Genomic DNA, 19,961 nt, shown 5'->3' on the forward strand with positions numbered 1-19,961 from the left:
CCTTCTTATTGACGATGAAACACAGAATTTGCATCCGAATTTAATACAAATGGCACAATGCCGACTTACGTGCAATAGGACTGACACTCTAACTTTCTATGATTTGAACCTCTCCTGTGAGTCCAGTTTGGATTCGGATGCATCACTTCAGGTTTACTGTATCCCTTGGACCTTGTTATTGACGATGAAACACAGATATTGCTTCCGAATTTAATACAAATGGCACAATGCCGACTTAAGTACAAGAGGACTGTCACTCTTACTCTCTATGATTCGAACCTCTCCTGTGAGGTCAGTTTTAGATTCGGATGCTTCACTTCAGGTTAACTGTATCCCTTGGACCTTCTTATTCACGATGAAACACAGAGTTTGCATCCGAATGTAAGACAAAAGGCACAATGCCGACTTAAGTACAAGAGGACTGACACTCAAACTTTTTATGATTTGAACCTCTCCTGTGATTCCAGTTTTAGATTCCGATGCTTCATTTCAGGTTTACTGTATCCCTTGGACCTTCTTATCGACGATGAAACACAGAGTTCGCATCCGAATTTAATACAAAAGACACAATTCCGATTTAAGTACAAGAGGACTGACAATCTCACTTTCTATGATTTGAACCTCTCCTGTGAGCCCAGTTTTAGATTCCGGTGCTTCACTTCAGGTTTACTGTATACCTTGCACCTTCTTATTGACGATGAACCACAGACGTTGCATCGGAATTAAATTCAAAAGGCACCACGCCGACTTAAGTCAAGGGGACTGACACGCTAACTTTCTATGTTTTGAACCTCTCCTGTGAGTCCAGTTTTAGATTCCGATGCTTCACTTCAGGTTTACTGTATCCCTTGGATTTTCTTATTGACGATGAAACACAGAAATTGCAACTGAATTAAATTCAAAAGGCACAATGCCGACTTAAGTAAAAGAGGACTGACTCTCTCACTCTCTATGATTTGAACCTCTCCTGTGAGTCCAGTTTTAGATTCCTATGCTTCGCTTAAGGTTTACTGTATCCCTTGGACCATCTTATTGACGATGATACACAGAAATTGCATCGGAATTGAATTCAAAAAGGACAATGCCGACTTAAGTACAAGAGGACTGACACTCAAACTTTCTATGATTTGAACCTCTCCTGTGAGTCCAGTTTTAGATTCCGATGCTTCACTTCAGGTTTACTGTATCCCTTGGACCTTCTTATTCACGATGAAACACAGAGTTTGCATCCGAATTTAATACAAAAGGCACAATGCCGACTTACGTGCAAGAGGACAGATACTCTAACTTTGTATGATTTGAACCTCTCCTGTGTGTCTAGTTTTAGATTCCGATGCTTCACTTCAGGTTTACTGTATCCCTTGGATTTTCTTATTGAAGATGAAACACAGAAATTGCATCCGAATTTAATACAAATGGCACAATGCCGACTTAAGTACAAGAGGACTGACACTCTCACTTTCTATGATTTGAACCTCTCCTGTGAGTCCAGTTTTAGATTCCGATGCTTCACTTCAGGTTTACTGTATCCCTTGGACCTTCTTATTGACGATGAAACACAGAAATTGCATCCGAATTAAATACAAATGGCCCAATGCCGACTTAAGTACAAGAGGACCGACACTCTCACTTTCTATGATTTGAACATCTCCTGCGAGTCTAGTTTCAGATTCCGATGCTTCACTTCAGGTTTGCTGTATCCCTTGAACCTGCTTATTGACGTTGAAACACTGAAATTGCATCGGAATTAAATTCAAATGGCACAATGCTGACTTAAGTACAAGAGGACTGACACTCAAACTTTCTATGATTTGAACCTCTCCTGTGGGTCCAGCTTTCGATTCCGATGCTTCACATCAGGTTTACTGTATCCCTTGGACCTTCTTATTGACGATGAAACACAGAGTTTGCATCCGAATTTAATACAAAAGGCACAATGCCGACTTAAGTACAAGAGGACTGACACTCAAACTTTTTATGATTTGAACCTCTCCTGTGATTCCAGTTTTAGATTCCGATGCTTCATTTCTGGTTTACTGTATCCCTTGGACCTTCTTATTGACGATGAAACACAGAGTTTGCATCCGAATTTAATACAAAAGACACAATTCCGACTTAAGTACAAGAGGACTGACACACTAACTTCCTATGATTTGAACCTCTCCTATGAGTTTAGTTTTAGATTCCGATGCTATACTTCAGGTTTACTGTATCCCTTGGACCTTCTTATTGACGATGAAACACAGAAATTGCATCCGAATTTAATACAAATGGCACAATGCCGACTTAAGTACAAGAGGACTTTCACTCTCACTCTCTATGATTCGAACCTCTCCTGTGAGGTCAGTTTTAGATTCGGATGCTTCACTTCAGGTTAACTGTATCCCTTGGACCTTCTTATTGACGAAAAAACACAGAAATTGCATCCGTATTTAATACAAATGGCACAATACCGACTTAAGTACAAGAGGAGTGACACTCTAACTTTCTATGATTTGAACCTCTCCTGTGAGTCCAGTTTTAGATTCCGATGTTTCACTTCAGGTTTACTGTATCCCTTGGACCTTCTTATTGACTATGAATCACAGGAATTGCATCCGAATTTAATACAAATGGCACAATGCCGACTTAAGTACAAGAGGTCTGACACTCTCACTTTCTATGATTTGAACCTCTCCTGTGAGTCCAGTTTTAGATTTCGATGCTATACTTCAGGTTTACTGTATCCCTTTTACGTTCTTGTTGACGATGAAACACAGAAATTGCATCCGAATTTAATACAAAAGGAACAATGGCGACATAAGTACAAGAGGACTGAGACTCTCACTTTCTATGATTTGAACCTCTCCTGTGAGTCCAGTTTCAGATTCCGATGCTTCACTTCAGGTTTACTGTATCCCTTGGACCTTCTTATTGACGATGAAACACAGAAATTGCAACTGAATTAAATTCAAAGGGCACAATGCCGACTTAAGTAAAAGAGGTCTGACACTCTCACTCTCTATGATTTGAACCTCTCCTGTGAGTCCAGTTTTAGATTCCGATGCTTCGCTTAAGGTTTACTGTATCCCTTGGACCATCTTATTGACGATGATATACAGAAATTGCATCGCAATTAAATTCAAAAGGCACAATGCCGACTTAAGTACAAGAGGACTGGCACTCAAACTTTCTATGATTTGAACCTCTCCTGTGAGTCCAGTTTTAGATTCCGATGCTTCACTTCAGGTTTACTGTATCCCTTGGACCTTCTTATTCACGATGAAACACAGAGTTTGCATCCGAATTTAATACAAAAGGCACAATGCCGACTTACGTGCAAGAGGACTGACACTCTAACTTTCTATGATTTGAACCTCTCCTGTGTGTCTAGTTTTACATTCCGATGCTTCACTTCAGGTTTACTGTATCCCTTGGATTTTGTTATTGACGATGAAACACAGAAATTGCATCCGAATTTAATACAAATGGCCCAATGCCGACTTAAGTACAAGAGGACCGACACTGTCACTTTCTATGATTTGAACATCTCCTGCGAGTCCAGTTTTAGATTCCGATGCTTCACTTCAGGTTTGCTGTATCCCTTGAACCTGCTTATTGACGATGAAACACAGAAATTGCATCGGAATTAAATTCAAAAGGCACAATGCCGACTTAAGTACAGGAGGACTGACACTGAAACTTTCTATGATTTGAACCTCTCCTGTGGGTCCAGTTTTCGATTCCGATGCTTCACATCAGGTTTACTGTATCCCTTGGACCTTCTTATTGACGATGAAACACAGAGTTTGCATCCGAATTTAATACAAAAGGCACAATGCCGACTTAAGTACAAGAGGACTGACACTCAAACATTTTATGATTTGAACCTCTCCTGTGATTCCAGTTTTAGATTTCGATGCTTCATTTCTGGTTTAATGTATCCCTTGGACCTTCCTATTGACGATGAAACACAGAGTTTGCATCCGAATTTAATACAAAAGACACAATTCCGACTTAAGTACAAGAGGACTGACACTCGAACTTTCTATGATTTGAACCTCTCCTATGAGTTTAGTTTTAGATTCCGATGCTATACTTCAGGTTTACTGTATCCCTTCGACCTTCTTATTGACGATAAAACACAGAAATTGCATCCGAATTTAATACAAACGGCACAATGGCGACTAAAGTACAAGAGGACTGACACTCTCACTTTCTGTGATTTGAACCTCTCCTGTGAGCCCAGTTTTAGATTCCGGTGCTTCACTTCAGGTTTACTGTATACCTTGCACCTTCTTATTGACGATGAAACACAGAAGTTGCATCGGAATTAAATTCAAAAGGCACCACGCCGACTTAAGTGCAAGAGGACTGACACTCTAACTTTCTATGTTTTGAACCTCTCCTGTGAGTCCAGTTTTAGATTCCGATGCTTCACTTCAGGTTTACTGTATCCCTTGGACCTTCTTATTGACGATGAAACACAGAGTTTGCATCCGAATTTAATACAAAAGACACAATTCCGACTTAAGTACAAGAGGACTGACACACTAACTTTCTATGATTTGAACCTCTCCTATGAGTTTAGTTTTAGATTCCGATGCTATACTTCAGGTTTACTGTATCCCTTGGACTTTCTTATTGACGATGAAACACAGAAATTGCATCCGAATTTAATACAAATGGCACAATGCCGACTTAAGTACAAGAGGACTGTCACTCTTACTCTCTATGATTCGAACCTCTCCTGTGAGGTCAGTTTTAGATTCGGATGCTTTACTTCAGGTTAACTGTATCCCTTGGACCTTCTTATTGACGAAAAAACACAGAAATTGCATCCGTATTTAATACAAATGGCACAATACCGACTTAAGTACAAGAGGAGTGATACTCTAACTTTCTATGATTTGAACCTCTCCTGTGAGTCCAGTTTTAGATTCCGATGTTTCACTTCAGGTTTACTGTATCCCTTGGACCTTCTTATTGACTATGAATCACAGGAATTGCATCCGAATTTAATACAAATGGCAGAATGCCGACTTAAGTACAAGAGGTCTGACACTCTCACTTTCTACGATTCGAACCCCTCCTGTTTTAGATTCCGATCCTATACTTCAGGTTTACTGTATCCCTTGGACGTTCTTGTTGACGATCAAACACAGAAATTCCATCCGAATTTAATACAAATGGCACAATGGCGACTTAAGTACAAGAGGACTGAGACTCTCACTTTCTATGATTTGAACCTCTCCTGTGAGTCCAGTTTCAGATTCCGATGCTTCACTTCAGATTTACTGTATCCCTTGGACCTTCTTATTGACGATGAAACACAGAGTTTGCATCCGAATTTAATACAAAATGCACAATGCCGACTTAAGTACAAGAGGACTGACACTCAAATTTTTATGATTTGAACCTCTCCTGTGATTCCAGTTTTGGATTCCGATGCTTCATTTCAGGTTTACTGTATCCCTTGGACCTTCTTATCGACGATGAAACACAGAGTTTGCATCCGAATTTAATACAAAAGACACAATTCCGACTTAAGTACAAGAGGACTGACACTCTAACTTTCTATGATTTGAACCTCTCCTGTGAGCCCAGTTTTAGATTCCGATGCCATACTTCAGGTTTACTGTATCCCTTGGACCTTCTTATTAACGATGAAACACAGATATTGCATCTGAATTAAATTCAAAAGGCACCACGCCGATTTAAGTGCAAGAGGACTGACACTCTAACTTTCTATGTTTTGAACCTCTCCTGTGAGTCCAGTTTTAGATTCCGATGCTTCACTTCAGGTTTACTGTATCCCTTGGACCTTCTTATTGACGATGAAACACAGAATTTGCATCCGAATTTAATACAAAAGGCACAATGCCGACTTACGTGCAAAAGGACTGACACTCTTACTGTCTATGATTTGAACCTCTCCTGTGAGTCCAGTTTTGGATTCCGATGCTTCACTTCAGGTTTACTGTATCCCTTGGACCTTCTTATTGACGATCAAACACAGAAATTGCATCCGAATTTAATACAAATGGCACAATGCCGACTTAAGTACAAGAGGACTGTCACTCTTACTCTCTATGATTCGAACGTCTCCTGTGAGGTCAGTTTTAGATTCGGATGCTTCACTTCAGGTTAACTGTATCCCTTGGACCTTCTTATTGACGAAACAACACAGAAATTGCATCCGTATTCAATACAAATGGCACAATACCGACTTAAGTACAAGAGGAGTGACACTCTAACTTTCTATGATTTGAACCTCTCCTGTGAGTCCAGTTTTAGATTCCGATGTTTCACTTCAGGTTTACTGTATCCCTTGGACCTTCTTATTGACTATGAATCACAGGAATTGCATCCGAATTTATTACAAATGGCACAATGCCGACTTAGGTACAAGAGGTCTGTTACTCTCACTTTCTATGATTTGAACCTCCCCTGTGAGTCCAGTTTTAGATTCCGATGCTATACATCAGGTTTACTGTATCCCTTGGACGTTCTTGTTGACGATGAAACACAGAAATTGCATCCGAATTTAATACAAAAGGCACAATGGCGACTTAAATACAAAAGGACTGAGACTCTCACTTTCTATGATTTGAACCTCTCCTGTGAGTCCAGTTTCAGATTCCGATGCTCCACTTCAGGTTTACTGTATCCTTTGACCTTCTTATTGACGATGAAACACAGAAATTGCATCGGAATTAAATTCAAAAGGCACAATGCCGACTTAAGTAAAAGAGGACTGACACTCTCACTCTCTACGATTTGAACCTCTCCTGTGAGTCCAGTTTTAGATTCCGATGCTTCGCTTAAGATTTACTGTATCCCTTGGACCATCTTATTGACGATGATACACAGAAATTGCATCGGAATTAAATTCAAAAGGCACAATGCCGACTTAAGTACAAGAGGACTGACACTCAAACTTTCTATGATTTGAACCTCTCCTGTGAGTCCAGTTTTAGATTCCGATGCTTCACTTCAGGTTTACTGTATCCCTTGGACCTTCTTATTCACTATGAAACACAGAGTTTGCATCCGAAGTTAATACAAAGGGCACAATGCCGACTTACGTGCAAGAGCACTGACACTCTAACTTTCTATGATTTGAACCTATCCTGTGAGTCTAGTTTTAAATTCCAATGCTTCACTTCAGGTTATTGTATCCCTTGGACTTTCTTATTGAAGATGAAACACAGAAATTGCATCCGAATTTAATACAAATGGCACAATGCCGACTTAAGTACAAGAGGACTGACACTCTCACTTTCTATGATTTGAACCTCTCCTGTGAGCCCAGTTTTAGATTCCGATGCTATACTTCAGGTTTACTGTATCCCTTGGACCTTCTTATTGACGACGAAACACGGAAGTTGCATCGGAATTAAATTCGAAAGGCACCACGCCGACTTAAGTGCAAGAGGACTGACACTCTAACTTTCTATGCTTTGAACCTCTCATGTGAGTCCAGTTTTAGATTCTGATGCTTCACTTCAGGTTTACTGTATCCCTTGGACCTTCTTATTGACGATGAAACACAGAATTTGCATCCGAATTTAATACAAAAGGCACAATGCCGACTTACGTGCAAAAGGACTGACACTCTAACTTTCTATGATTTGAACCTCTCCTGTGAGTCCTGTTTTGGATTCCGATGCTTCACTTCAGGTTTACTGTATCCCTTGGACCTTCTTATTGACGATGAAACACAGAAATTGCATCCGAATTTAATACAAATGGCACAATGCCGACTTAAGTACAAGAGGACTGTCACTCTTACTCTCTATGATTCGAACCTCTCCTGTGAGGTCAGTTTTAGATTCTGATGCTTCACTTCAGGTTAACCGTATCCCTTGGACCTTCTTATTGACGAAAAAACACAGAAATTGCATCCGTATTTATTACAAATGGCACAATACCGACTTAAGTACAAGCAGGGTGACACTCTAACTTTCTATGATTTGAACCCCTCCTGTGAGTCCAGTTTTAGATTCCGATGTTTCACTTCAGGTTTACTGTATCCGTTGGACCTTCTTATTGACTATGAATCACAGGAATTGCATCCGAATTTAATACAAATGGCACAATGCCGACTTAAGTACAAGAGGACTGACACTCAAACTTTCTATGATTTGAACCTCTCCTCTGAGTCCAGTTTTAGATTCCGATGCTATACTTCAGGTTTACTGTACCCCTTGGACGTTCTTGTTCACGATGAAACACAGAAATTGCATCCGAATTTAATACAAAAGGCACAATGCCGACTTACGTGCAAGAGGACTGGCACTCTCACTTTCTATGATTTGACCCTCTCCTGTCAGTCAAGTTTTAGATTCCGATGCTTCACTTCAGGTTTACAGTATCCCATGGACCTTCTTATTGACGATGAAACACAGAAATTGCATCGGAATTAAATTCAAAACGCACAATGCTGCTTAAGTAAAGTGGACTGACACTCTCACTTTCTATGATTTCAACCTCTCCTGTGAGTCCAGATTTAGATTCCGATGCTTAACTTCAGGTTTACTGTATCCCTTGGACCTTCTTATTGACGATGAAACACAGAAATTGCATCGGAATGAAATTCAAAAATCACAATGCCGTCTTAAGTACAAGAGGACTGACACTCTAAATTTCTATGATTTGAACCTCTCCCGTGAGTCCAGTTTTAGATTCCGATGCTTCGCTTCAGGTTTACCGTATCCCTTGGACCTTCTTATTGACGATGAAACACAGAAATTGCATCCCAATTTAAAACAAAAGGCACAATACCGACTTAAGTACAAGAGGAGTAACACTATATCTATGATTTGAATCTCTCCTGTGAGTCCAGTTTTAGATTCCGATGCTTCACTTCAGGTTTACTGTATCCCTTGAACCTTCTTATTGACGATGAAACACAGAAGTTGGATCGGAATTAAATTCAAAAGCCACAATGCCGACTTAAGTAAAAAAGAACTGACACTCTCACTCTCTATGATTTGAACCTCTCCTGTGAGTCCAGTTTTAGATTCCGTTGCTTCGCTTAAGGTTTACTGTATCCCTTGGACCATCTTATGGACGATGATACACAGAAATTGCATCGGAATTAAATTCAAAATGCACAATGCCGACTTAAGTACAAGAGGACTGACACTCAAACTTTCTATGATTTGAACCTCTCCTGTGAGTCCAGTTTTAGATTCCGATGCTTCACTTCAGGTTTACTGTATCCCTTGGACCTTCTTATTCACGATGAAACACAGAGTTTGCATCCGAATTTAATACAAAAGGCCCAATGCCGACTTACGTGCAAGAGGACTGACACTCTAACTTTCTATGATTTGAACCTCTCCTGTGAGTCTAGTTTTAGATTCCGATGAATCACTTCAGGTTTACAGTATCCCTTGGACTTTCTTATTGAAGATGAAACACAGAAATTGCATCCGAATTTAATACAAATGGCACAATGCCGACTTAAGTACAAGAGGACTGACACTCTCACTTTCTATGATTTGAACCTCTCCTGTGAGTCCAGTTTTAGATTCCGATGCTTCACTTCAGGTTTACTGTATCCCTTGGACCTTCTTATTGACGATGAAACACAGAAATTGCACCCGAATTTAATACAAATGGCCCAATACCGACTTAAGTACAAGAGGACCGACACTCTCACTTTCTATGATTTGAACTTCTCCTGCGAGTCCAGTTTTAGATTCCGATGCTTCACTTCAGGTTTGCTGTATCCCTTGAACCTTCTTATTGACGATGAAACACAGAAATTGCATCGGAATTAAAATCAAAAGGCACAATGCCGACTTAAGTACAAGAGGACTGACACTCAAACTTTCTATGATTTGAACCTCTCCTGTGGGACCAGTTTTCGATTCCGATGCTTCACATCAGGTTTACTGTATCCCTTGGACCTTCTTATTCACGATGAAACACAAAAATTGCACCCGAATTTAATACAAATGGCACAATGCCGACTTAAGTACAAGAGGACTGACACTCTCACTTTCTATGATTTGAACCTCTCCTATTAGTCCAGTTTTAGATTCTGATGCTTCACTTCAGGTTTACTGTATCCCTTGGACCTTCTCATTGACGATGAAACACAGAAATCGCATCGGAATTAAATTCAAAACGCACAAAGCCGACTTAAGTAAAAGAGGACTGACCCTCTCACTTTCTATGATTTTAACCTCTCCTGTGAGTCCAGTTTTAACTTCTGATGCTTCACTTCAGGTTTACTGTCTCCCTTGGACCTTCTTATTGACGAAAAGACACAGAAATTGCATCCGTATTTAATACAAATGGCACAATACCGACTTAAGTACAAGAGGACTGACACTCTAACTTTCTATGATTTGAACCTCTCCTGTGAGTCCAGTTTTAGTTTCCGATTTTTCACTTCAGGTTTACTGTATCCGTTGGACCTTCTTATTGACTATGAATCACAGGAATTGCATCCGAATTTAATACAAATGGCACAATGCCGACTTAAGTACAAGAGGTCTGACACTCTCACTTTCTGTGATTTGACCCTCTCCTGTCAGTCAAGTTTTAGATTCCGATGCTTCACTTCAGGTTTACAGTATCCCATGGACCTTCTTATTGACGATGAAACACAGAAATTGCATCGGAATTAAATTCAAAATGCACAATGCTGCTTAAGTGAAAGTGGACTGACACTCTCACTTTCTATGATTTGAACCTCTCCTGTGAGTCCAGATTTAGATTCCAATGCTTAACTTCAGGTTTACTGTATCCCTTGGACCTTCTTATTGACGATGAAACACAGAAATTGCATCGGAATTAAATTCAAAAATCACAATGACGTCTTAAGTACAAGAGGACTGACACACTAAATTTCTATGATTTGAACCTCTCCCGTGAGTCCGGTTTTAGATTCCGATGCTTCACTTCAGGTTTACCGTATCCCTTGGACCTTCTTATTGACGATGAAACACAGAAATTGCATCCCGATTTAAAACAAAAGGCACAATACCGACTTAAGTACAAGAGGAGTGACACTATATCTATGATTTGAATCTCTCCTGTGAGTCCAGTTTTTGATTCCGATGCTTCACTTCAGGTTTACTGTATCCCTTGGACCTTCTTATTGACGATGAAACACAGAAATTGCATCGGAATTAAATTCAAAAGCCACAATGCCGACTTAAGTAAAAAAGAACTGACACTCTCACTCTCTATGATTTGAACCTCTCCTGTGAGTCTAGTTTTAGATTCCGATGCTTCACTTCAGGTTTACTGTATCCCTTGGACTTTCTTATTGAAGATGAAACACAGAAATTGCATCTGAATTCAATACAAATGGCACAATGCCGACTTAAGTACAAGAGGACTGACACTCTCACTTTCTATGATTTGAACCTCTCCTGTGAGTCCAGTTTTAGATTCCGATGCTTCACTTCAGGTTTACTGTATCCCTTGGACCTTCTTATTGACGATGAAACACAGAAATTGCATCCGAATTTAATACAAATGGCCCAATGCCGACTTAAGTACAAGAGGACCGACACTCTCACTTTCTATGATTTGAACATCTCCTGCGAGTCTAGTTTTAGATTCCGATGCTTCACTTCAGGTGTGCTGTATCCCTTGAACCTTCTTATTGACGATGAAACACAGAAATTGCATCGGAATTAAATTCAAAAGGCACAATGCCGACTTCAGTACAAGAGGACTGACACTCAAACTTTCTATGATTTGAACCTCTCCTGTGGGTCCAGTTTTCGATTCCGATGCTTCACATCAGGTTTACTGTATCCCTTGGACCTTCTTATTGACGATGAAACACAGAAATTGCACCCGAATTTAATACAAATGGCACAATGCCGACTTAAGTACAAGATGACTGACACTCTCACTTTCTACGATTTGAACCTCTCCTGTTAGTCCAGTTTTTGATTCTGATGCTTCACTTCAGGTTTACTGTATCCCTTGGACCTTCTTATTGACGATGAAACACAGAAATTGCATCGGAATTAAATTCAAAACGCACAAACCCGACTTAAGTAAAAGAGGACTGACCCTCTCACTTTCTATGATTTTAACCTCTCCTGTGAGTCCAGTTTTAACTTCTGATGCTTCACTTCAGGTTTACTGTCTCCCTTGGACCTTCTTATTGACGAAGAATCACAGAAATTGCATCCGATTTTAATACAAAAGTCACAATGCCGACGTAAGTACAAGAGGACTGATACTCTAACTTTCTATGATTTGAACCTCTCCTGTGAGTCCAGTTATAGATTCCGATGCTTCACTTCAGGTTTACTGTATCCCTTGGACCTTCTTATTGACGAGGAAACACAGAAATTGCATCGGAATTAAATTCAAAACGCACAAACCCGACTTAAGTAAAAGAGGACTGACCCTCTCACTTTCTATGATTTTAACCTCTCCTGTGAGTCCAGTTTTAACTTCTGATGCTTCACTTCAGGTTTACTGTCTCCCTTGGACCTTCTTATTGACGAAGAATCACAGAAATTGCATCCGAATTTAATACAAAAGGCACAATACCGACTTAAGTACAAGAGGAGAGACACTCTAACTCTCTATGATTTGAACCTCCCCTGTGAGTCCAGTTTTAGATTCTGATGCTTCACTTCAGGTTTACTGTATCCCTTGGATCTTCGTATTGACGAAGAATCACAGAAATTGCATCCGATTTTAATACAAAAGTCACAATGCCGACTTAAGTAGATGAGGACAGACACGCTCACTTTCTATGATTGGAACCTCTCCTGTGAGTCCAGTTTTAGATTCCGTTGCTTCACTTTAGTTTTACTGTATCCCTTGGACCTTCTTATTGAAGATGAAACACAGAAAGTGCATCCGAATTTAATACAAATGGCACAATGCCGACTTAAGTACAAGAGGACTGACACTCTCATTTTCTATGGTTTGAACGTCTCCTGTCAGTCCATTTTTAGATTGCGATGCTTCACTTCAGGTTTACTGTATCCCTTGGACCTTCTTATTGACGACGAAACACAGAAATTGCATCCGAATTTAATACAAATGGCACAATGCCGACTTAAGTACAAGAGGACTGACACTCTCACTTTCTATGATTTGAACCTCTCCTGTGAGTCCGGTTTTAGATTCCGATGCTTCACTTCAGGTTTACTGTATATATTGCACCTTTTTATTGATGATGAAACATAGAAATTGCATCGGAAGTTAATACAAAAGGCACAATGATGACCTAAGTAAAAGAGGAGTGACACTCAAACTTTCTATGATTTGAACCTCTCCTGTCAGACCAGTTTTAGATTCCGATGCTTCACTTCAGGTTTATTGTATCCCTTGGACCTTCTTATTGACGATGAAACACAGAAATTGCATCGGAATTAAATTCAAAAATCACAATGCCGACTTAAGTACAAGAGGACTGACACTCTAACTTTCTATGATTTGAACCTTTCCTGTGAGTCCAGTTTTAGATTCCGATGCTTCACTTCAGGTTTACTGTATCCCTTGGACCTTCTTATTGACGATGAAACACAGATATTGCATCCGAATTCAATACAAAGGCACAATGGCGACTTAAGTACAAGAGGACTGACACTCTCCCTTTCTATGATTTGAACCTCTCCTGTGAGTCCACTTTTACATTCCGATGCTTATCTTCATGTTTCTGTTTCCCTTGGACCTTCTTATTGACGATGAAACATAGAAATTGCATTCGAATTTAATACAAATGACACAATGCCGACATAAGTAAAAGAGGACTGACACTCTAACTTTCTATGATTTGAACCTCTCCTGTGGGTCCAGTTTTAGATTCCGATGCTTCTCTACAGGTTTTGCTGTATCCCTTGGACCTTCTTATTGACGATGAAACACAGAAATTGCATCTGAATTTAATACAAAAGGCAGAATACCGACTTAAGTACAAGGGGAGTGACACTCTAACTTTCTATGATTTGAACCTCTCCTGTGAGTCCAGTTTCAGATTCCGATGCTTCACTTCAGGTTTACTGTATACCTTGTACCTTCTTATTGACGATGAAACACAGGGTTTGCATCCGAATCTAATACAAAAGGCACAATGCCGACTTAAGTGCAAGAGGACTGGCACTCTCACTTTCTATGATTTGACCCTCTCCTGTCAGTCAAGTTTTAGATTCCGATGCTTCACTTCAGGTTTACAGTATCCCATGGACCTTCTTATTGACGATGAAACACAGAAATTGCATCGGAATTAAATTCAAAACGCACAATGCTGCTTAAGTAAAGTGGACTGACACTCTCACTTTCTATGATTTCAACCTCTCCTGTGAGTCCAGATTTAGATTCCGATGCTTAACTTCAGGTTTACTGTATCCCTTGGACCTTCTTATTGACGATGAAACACAGAAATTGCATCGGAATGAAATTCAAAAATCACAATGCCGTCTTAAGTACAAGAGGACTGACACTCTAAATTTCTATGATTTGAACCTCTCCCGTGAGTCCAGTTTTAGATTCCGATGCTTCGCTTCAGGTTTACCGTATCCCTTGGACCTTCTTATTGACGATGAAACACAGAAATTGCATCCCAATTTAAAACAAAAGGCACAATACCGACTTAAGTACAAGAGGAGTAACACTATATCTATGATTTGAATCTCTCCTGTGAGTCGAGTTTTAGATTCCGATGCTTCACTTCAGGTTTACTGTATCCCTTGAACCTTCTTATTGACGATGAAACACAGAAGTTGGATCGGAATTAAATTCAAAAGCCACAATGCCGACTTAAGTAAAAAAGGACTGACACTCTCACTCTCTATGATTTGAACGTCTCCTGTGAGTCCAGTTTTAGATTCCGTTGCTTCGCTTAAGGTTTACTGTATCCCTTGGACCATCTTATGGACGATGATACACAGAAATTGCATCGGAATTAAATTCAAAATGCACAATGCCGACTTAAGTACAAGAGGACTGACACTCAAACTTTCTATGATTTGAACCTCTCCTGTGAGTCCAGTTTTAGATTCCGATGCTTCACTTCAGGTTTACTGTATCCCTTGGACCTTCTTATTCACGATGAAACACAGAGTTTGCATTTGAATTTAATACAAAAGGCACAATGCCGACTTACGTGCAAGAGGACTGACACTCTAACTTTCTATGATTTGAACCTCTCCTGTGAGTCTAGTTTTAGATTCCGATGCCTCACTTCAGGTTTACAGTATCCCTTGGACTTTCTTATTGAAGATGTAACACAGAAATTGCATCCGAATTTAATAAAAATGGCACAATGCCGACTTAAGTACAAGAGGACTGACACTCTCACTTTCTATGATTTGAACCTCTCCTGTGAGTCCAGTTTTAGATTCCGATGCTTCACTTCAGGTTTACTGTATCCCTTGGACCTTCTTATTGACGATGAAACACAGAAATTGCACCCGAATTTAATACAAATGGCCCAATACCGACTTAAGTACAAGAGGACCGACACTCTCACTTTCTATGATTTGAACTTCTCCTGCGAGTCCAGTTTTAGATTCCGATGCTTCACTTCAGGTTTGCTGTATCCCTTGAACCTTCTTATTGACGATGAAACACAGAAATTGCATCGGAATTAAAATCAAAAGGCACAATGCCGACTTAAGTACAAGAGGACTGACACTCAAACTTTCTATGATTTGAACCTCTCCTGTGGGACCAGTTTTCGATTCCGATGCTTCACATCAAGTTTACTGTATCCCTTGGACCTTCTTATTCACGATGAAACACAAAAATTGCACCCGAATTTAATACAAGTGGCACAATGCCGACTTAAGTACAAGAGGACTGACACTCTCACTTTCTATGATTTGAACCTCTCCTATTAGTCCAGTTTTAGATTCTGATGCTTCACTTCAGGTTTACTGTATCCCTTGGACCTTCTTATTGACGATGAAACACAGAAATCGCATCGGAATTAAATTCAAAACGCACAAAGCCGACTTAAGTAAAAGAGGACTGACCCTCTCACTTTCTATGATTTTAACCTCTCCTGTGAGTCCAGTTTTAACTTCTGATGCTTCACTTCAGGTTTACTGTCTCCCTTGGACCTTCTTATTGACGAAAAGACACAGAAATTGCATCCGTATTTAATACAAATGGCACAATACCGACTTAAGTACAAGAGGACTGACACTCTAACTTTCTATGATTTGAACCTCTCCTGTGAGTCCAGTTTTAGTTTCCGATTTTTCACTTCAGGTTTACTGTATCCGTTGGACCTTCTTATTGACTATGAATCACAGGAATTGCATCCGAATTTAATACAAATGGCACAATGCCGACTTAAGTACAAGAGGTCTGACACTCTCACTTTCTGTGATTTGAACCTCTCCTGTGAGTCCAGTTTTAGATTCCGATGCTATACTTCAGGTTTACTGTATCCTTGGACGTTCTTGTTGACGATGAAACACAGAAATTGCATCCAAATTTAATACAAAAGGCACAATGGCGACTTAAGTACAAGAGGACTGAGACTCTCACTTTCAATGATTTGAACCTCTCCTGTGAGTCCAGTTTCAGATTCCGATGCTTCACTTCAGGTTTACTGTATTCCTTGTACCTTCTTATTGACGATGAAACACAGGGTTTGCATCCGAATCTAATACAAAAGGCACAATGCCGACTTAAGTGCAAGAGGACTGACACTCCCACTTTCTATGATTTGACCCTCTCCTGTCAGTCAAGTTTTAGATTCCGATGCTTCACTTCAGGTTTACAGTATCCCATGGACCTTCTTATTGACGATGAAACACAGAAATTGCATCGGAATTAAATTCAAAATGCACAATGCTGCTTAAGTGAAAGTGGACTGACACTCTCACTTTCTATGATTTGAACCTCTCCTGTGAGTCCAGATTTAGATTCCAATGCTTAACTTCAGGTTTACTGTATCCCTTGGACCTTCTTATTGACGATGAAACACAGAAATTGCATCGGAATTAAATTCAAAAATCACAATGACGTCTTAAGTACAAGGGGACTGACACACTAAATTTCTATGATTTGAACCTCTCCCGTGAGTCCGGTTTTAGATTCCGATGCTTCACTTCAGGTTTACCGTATCCCTTGGGCCTTCTTATTGACGATGAAACACAGAAATTGCATCCCGATTTAAAACAAAAGGCACAATACCGACTTAAGTACAAGAGGAGTGACACTATATCTATGATTTGAATCTCTCCTGTGAGTCCAGTTTTTGATTCCGATGCTTCACTTCAGGTTTACTGTATCCCTTGGACCTTCTTATTGACGATGAAACACAGAAATTGCATCGGAATTAAATTCAAAAGCCACAATGCCGACTTAAGTAAAAAAGGACTGACACTCTCACTCTCTATGATTTGAACCTCTCCTGTGAGTCTAGTTTTAGATTCCGATGCTTCACTTCAGGTTTACTGTATCCCTTGGACTTTCTTATTGAAGATGAAACACAGAAATTGCATCTGAATTCAATACAAATGGCACAGTGCCGACTTAAGTACAAGAGGACTGACACTCTCACTTTCTATGATTTGAACCTCTCCTGTGAGTCCAGTTTTAGATTCCGATGCTTCACTTCAGGTTTACTGTATCCCTTGGACCTTCTTATTGACGATGAAACACAGAAATTGCATCCGAATTTAATACAAATGGCCCAATGCCGACTTAAGTACAAGAGGACCGACACACTCACTTTCTATGATTTGAACATCTCCTGCGAGTCTAGTTTTAGATTCCGATGCTTCACTTCAGGTGTGCTGTATCCCTTGAACCTTCTTATTGACGATGAAACACAGATATTGCATCGGAATTAAATTCAAAAGGCACAATGCCGACTTAAGTACAAGAGGACTGACACTCAAACTTTCTATGATTTGAACCTCTCCTGTGAGTCCAGTTTTAGATTCCGATGTTTCACTTCAGGTTTACTGTATGCCTTGCACCTTCATATTGACGATGAAACACAGAAATTGCATCGGAAATAAATTCAAAAGACACAATGCCGACTTAAGTACAAGAGGACTGACACTCTCACTTTCTATGATTTGAACCTCTCCTGTGAGTCCGGTTTTAGATTCCGATGCTTCACTTCAGGTTTACTGTATATATTGCACCTTTTTATTGATGATGAAACATAGAAATTGCATCGGAAGTTAATACAAAAGGCACAATGATGACTTAAGTAAAAGAGGAGTGACACTCAATCTTTCTATGATTTGAACCTCTCCTGTCAGACCAGTTTTAGATTCCGATGCTTCACTTCAGGTTTATTGTATCCCTTGGACCTTCTTATTGACGATGAAACACAGAAATTGCATCGGAATTAAATTCAAAAATTACAATGCCGACTTAAGTACAAGAGGACTGACACTCTAACTTTCTATGATTTGAACCTTTCCTGTGAGTCCAGTTTTGGATTCCGATGCTTCACTTCAGGTTTACTGTATCCCTTGGACCTTCTTATTGACGATGAAACACAGATATTGCATCCGAATTCAATACAAAGGCACAATGGCGACTTAAGTACAAGAGGACTGACACTCTCCCTTTCTATGATTTGAACCTCTCCTGTGAGTCCACTTTTACATTCCGATGCTTATCTTCATGTTTCTGTTTCCCTTGGACCTTCTTATTGACGATGAAACATAGAAATTGCATTCGAATTTAATACAAATGACACAATGCCGACATAAGTAAAAGAGGACTGACACTCTAACTTTCTATGATTTGAACCTCTCCTGTGGGTCCAGTTTTAGATTCCGATGCTTCTCTTCAGGTTTTGCTGTATCCCTTGGACCTTCTTATTGACGATGAAACACAGAAATTGCATCTGAATTTAATACAAAAGGCAGAATACCGACTTAAGTACAAGGGGAGTGACACTCTAACTTTCTATGATTTGAACCTCTCCTGTTAATCCAGTTTTAGATTCCGATGCTTCACTTCTGGTTTACTGTAACTCTTGCACCTTCTTATTGACTTTGAATCACAGGAATTGCATCCGAATTTATTAAAATGGCACAATGCCGACTTAAGTACAAGAGGACCGACACTCTCACTTTCTATGATTTGAACCTCTCCTGCGAGTCCAGTTTTAGATTCCGATGCTACACGCCAGGTTTGCTGTATCCCGTGGACCTTCTTATTGACGATGAAACACAGAAATTGCATCGGAATTAAATTCAAAAGGCACAATGCCGACTTAAGTAAAAGAGGACTGACACTCTCACTTTCTTTGATTTAAATCTCTCCTGTGAGTCCAGTTTTAGATTCCGATGCGTCGCTTAAGGTTTACTGTATCCCTTGGACCTTCTTATTGACGACGAAACACAGAAATTGCATCCGAATTTAATACAAAAGGCAGAATACCGACTTAAGTACAAGAGGAGTGACACTATATCTATGATTTGAATCTCTCCTGTGAGTCCAGTTTTAGATTCCGATGCTTCACTTCAGGTTTACTGTATCCCTTGGACCTTCTTATTGACGATGAAACACAGAAATTGCATCCGAATTTAATACAAATGGAACAATGCCGACTTAAGTACAAGAGGACTGACACTCAAACTTTCTATGATTTGAACCTCTCCTGTGATTCCAGTTTTAGATTCCGATGCTTCACTTCAGGATTACTGTATCTCTTGGACCTTCTTATTGACGATGAAACACAGAGTTTGCATCCGAATTTAATACAAAAGGAACAATTCCGACTTAAGTACAAGAGGACAAACACTCTAACTTTCTATGATTTCAACCTCTCCTGTGAGTCCAGTATTAGATTCCAATGCCATACTTCTGGTTTACTGTTTCCCTTGGACCTTCTTATTGACGATGAAACACAGAAATAGCACCCGAATTTAATACAAACGGCACAATGGCGACTAAAGTACAAGAGGACTGACACTTTCACTTTGTATGATTTGAACCTCTCCTGTGAGCCCAGTTTTAGATTCCGGTGCTTGACTTCAGGTTTACTGTATACCTTG

This window comes from Schistocerca americana, chromosome 9 (genome assembly GCF_021461395.2).
Source record: "Schistocerca americana isolate TAMUIC-IGC-003095 chromosome 9, iqSchAmer2.1, whole genome shotgun sequence".
NCBI classification, from domain to species: domain Eukaryota; kingdom Metazoa; phylum Arthropoda; class Insecta; order Orthoptera; family Acrididae; genus Schistocerca; species Schistocerca americana.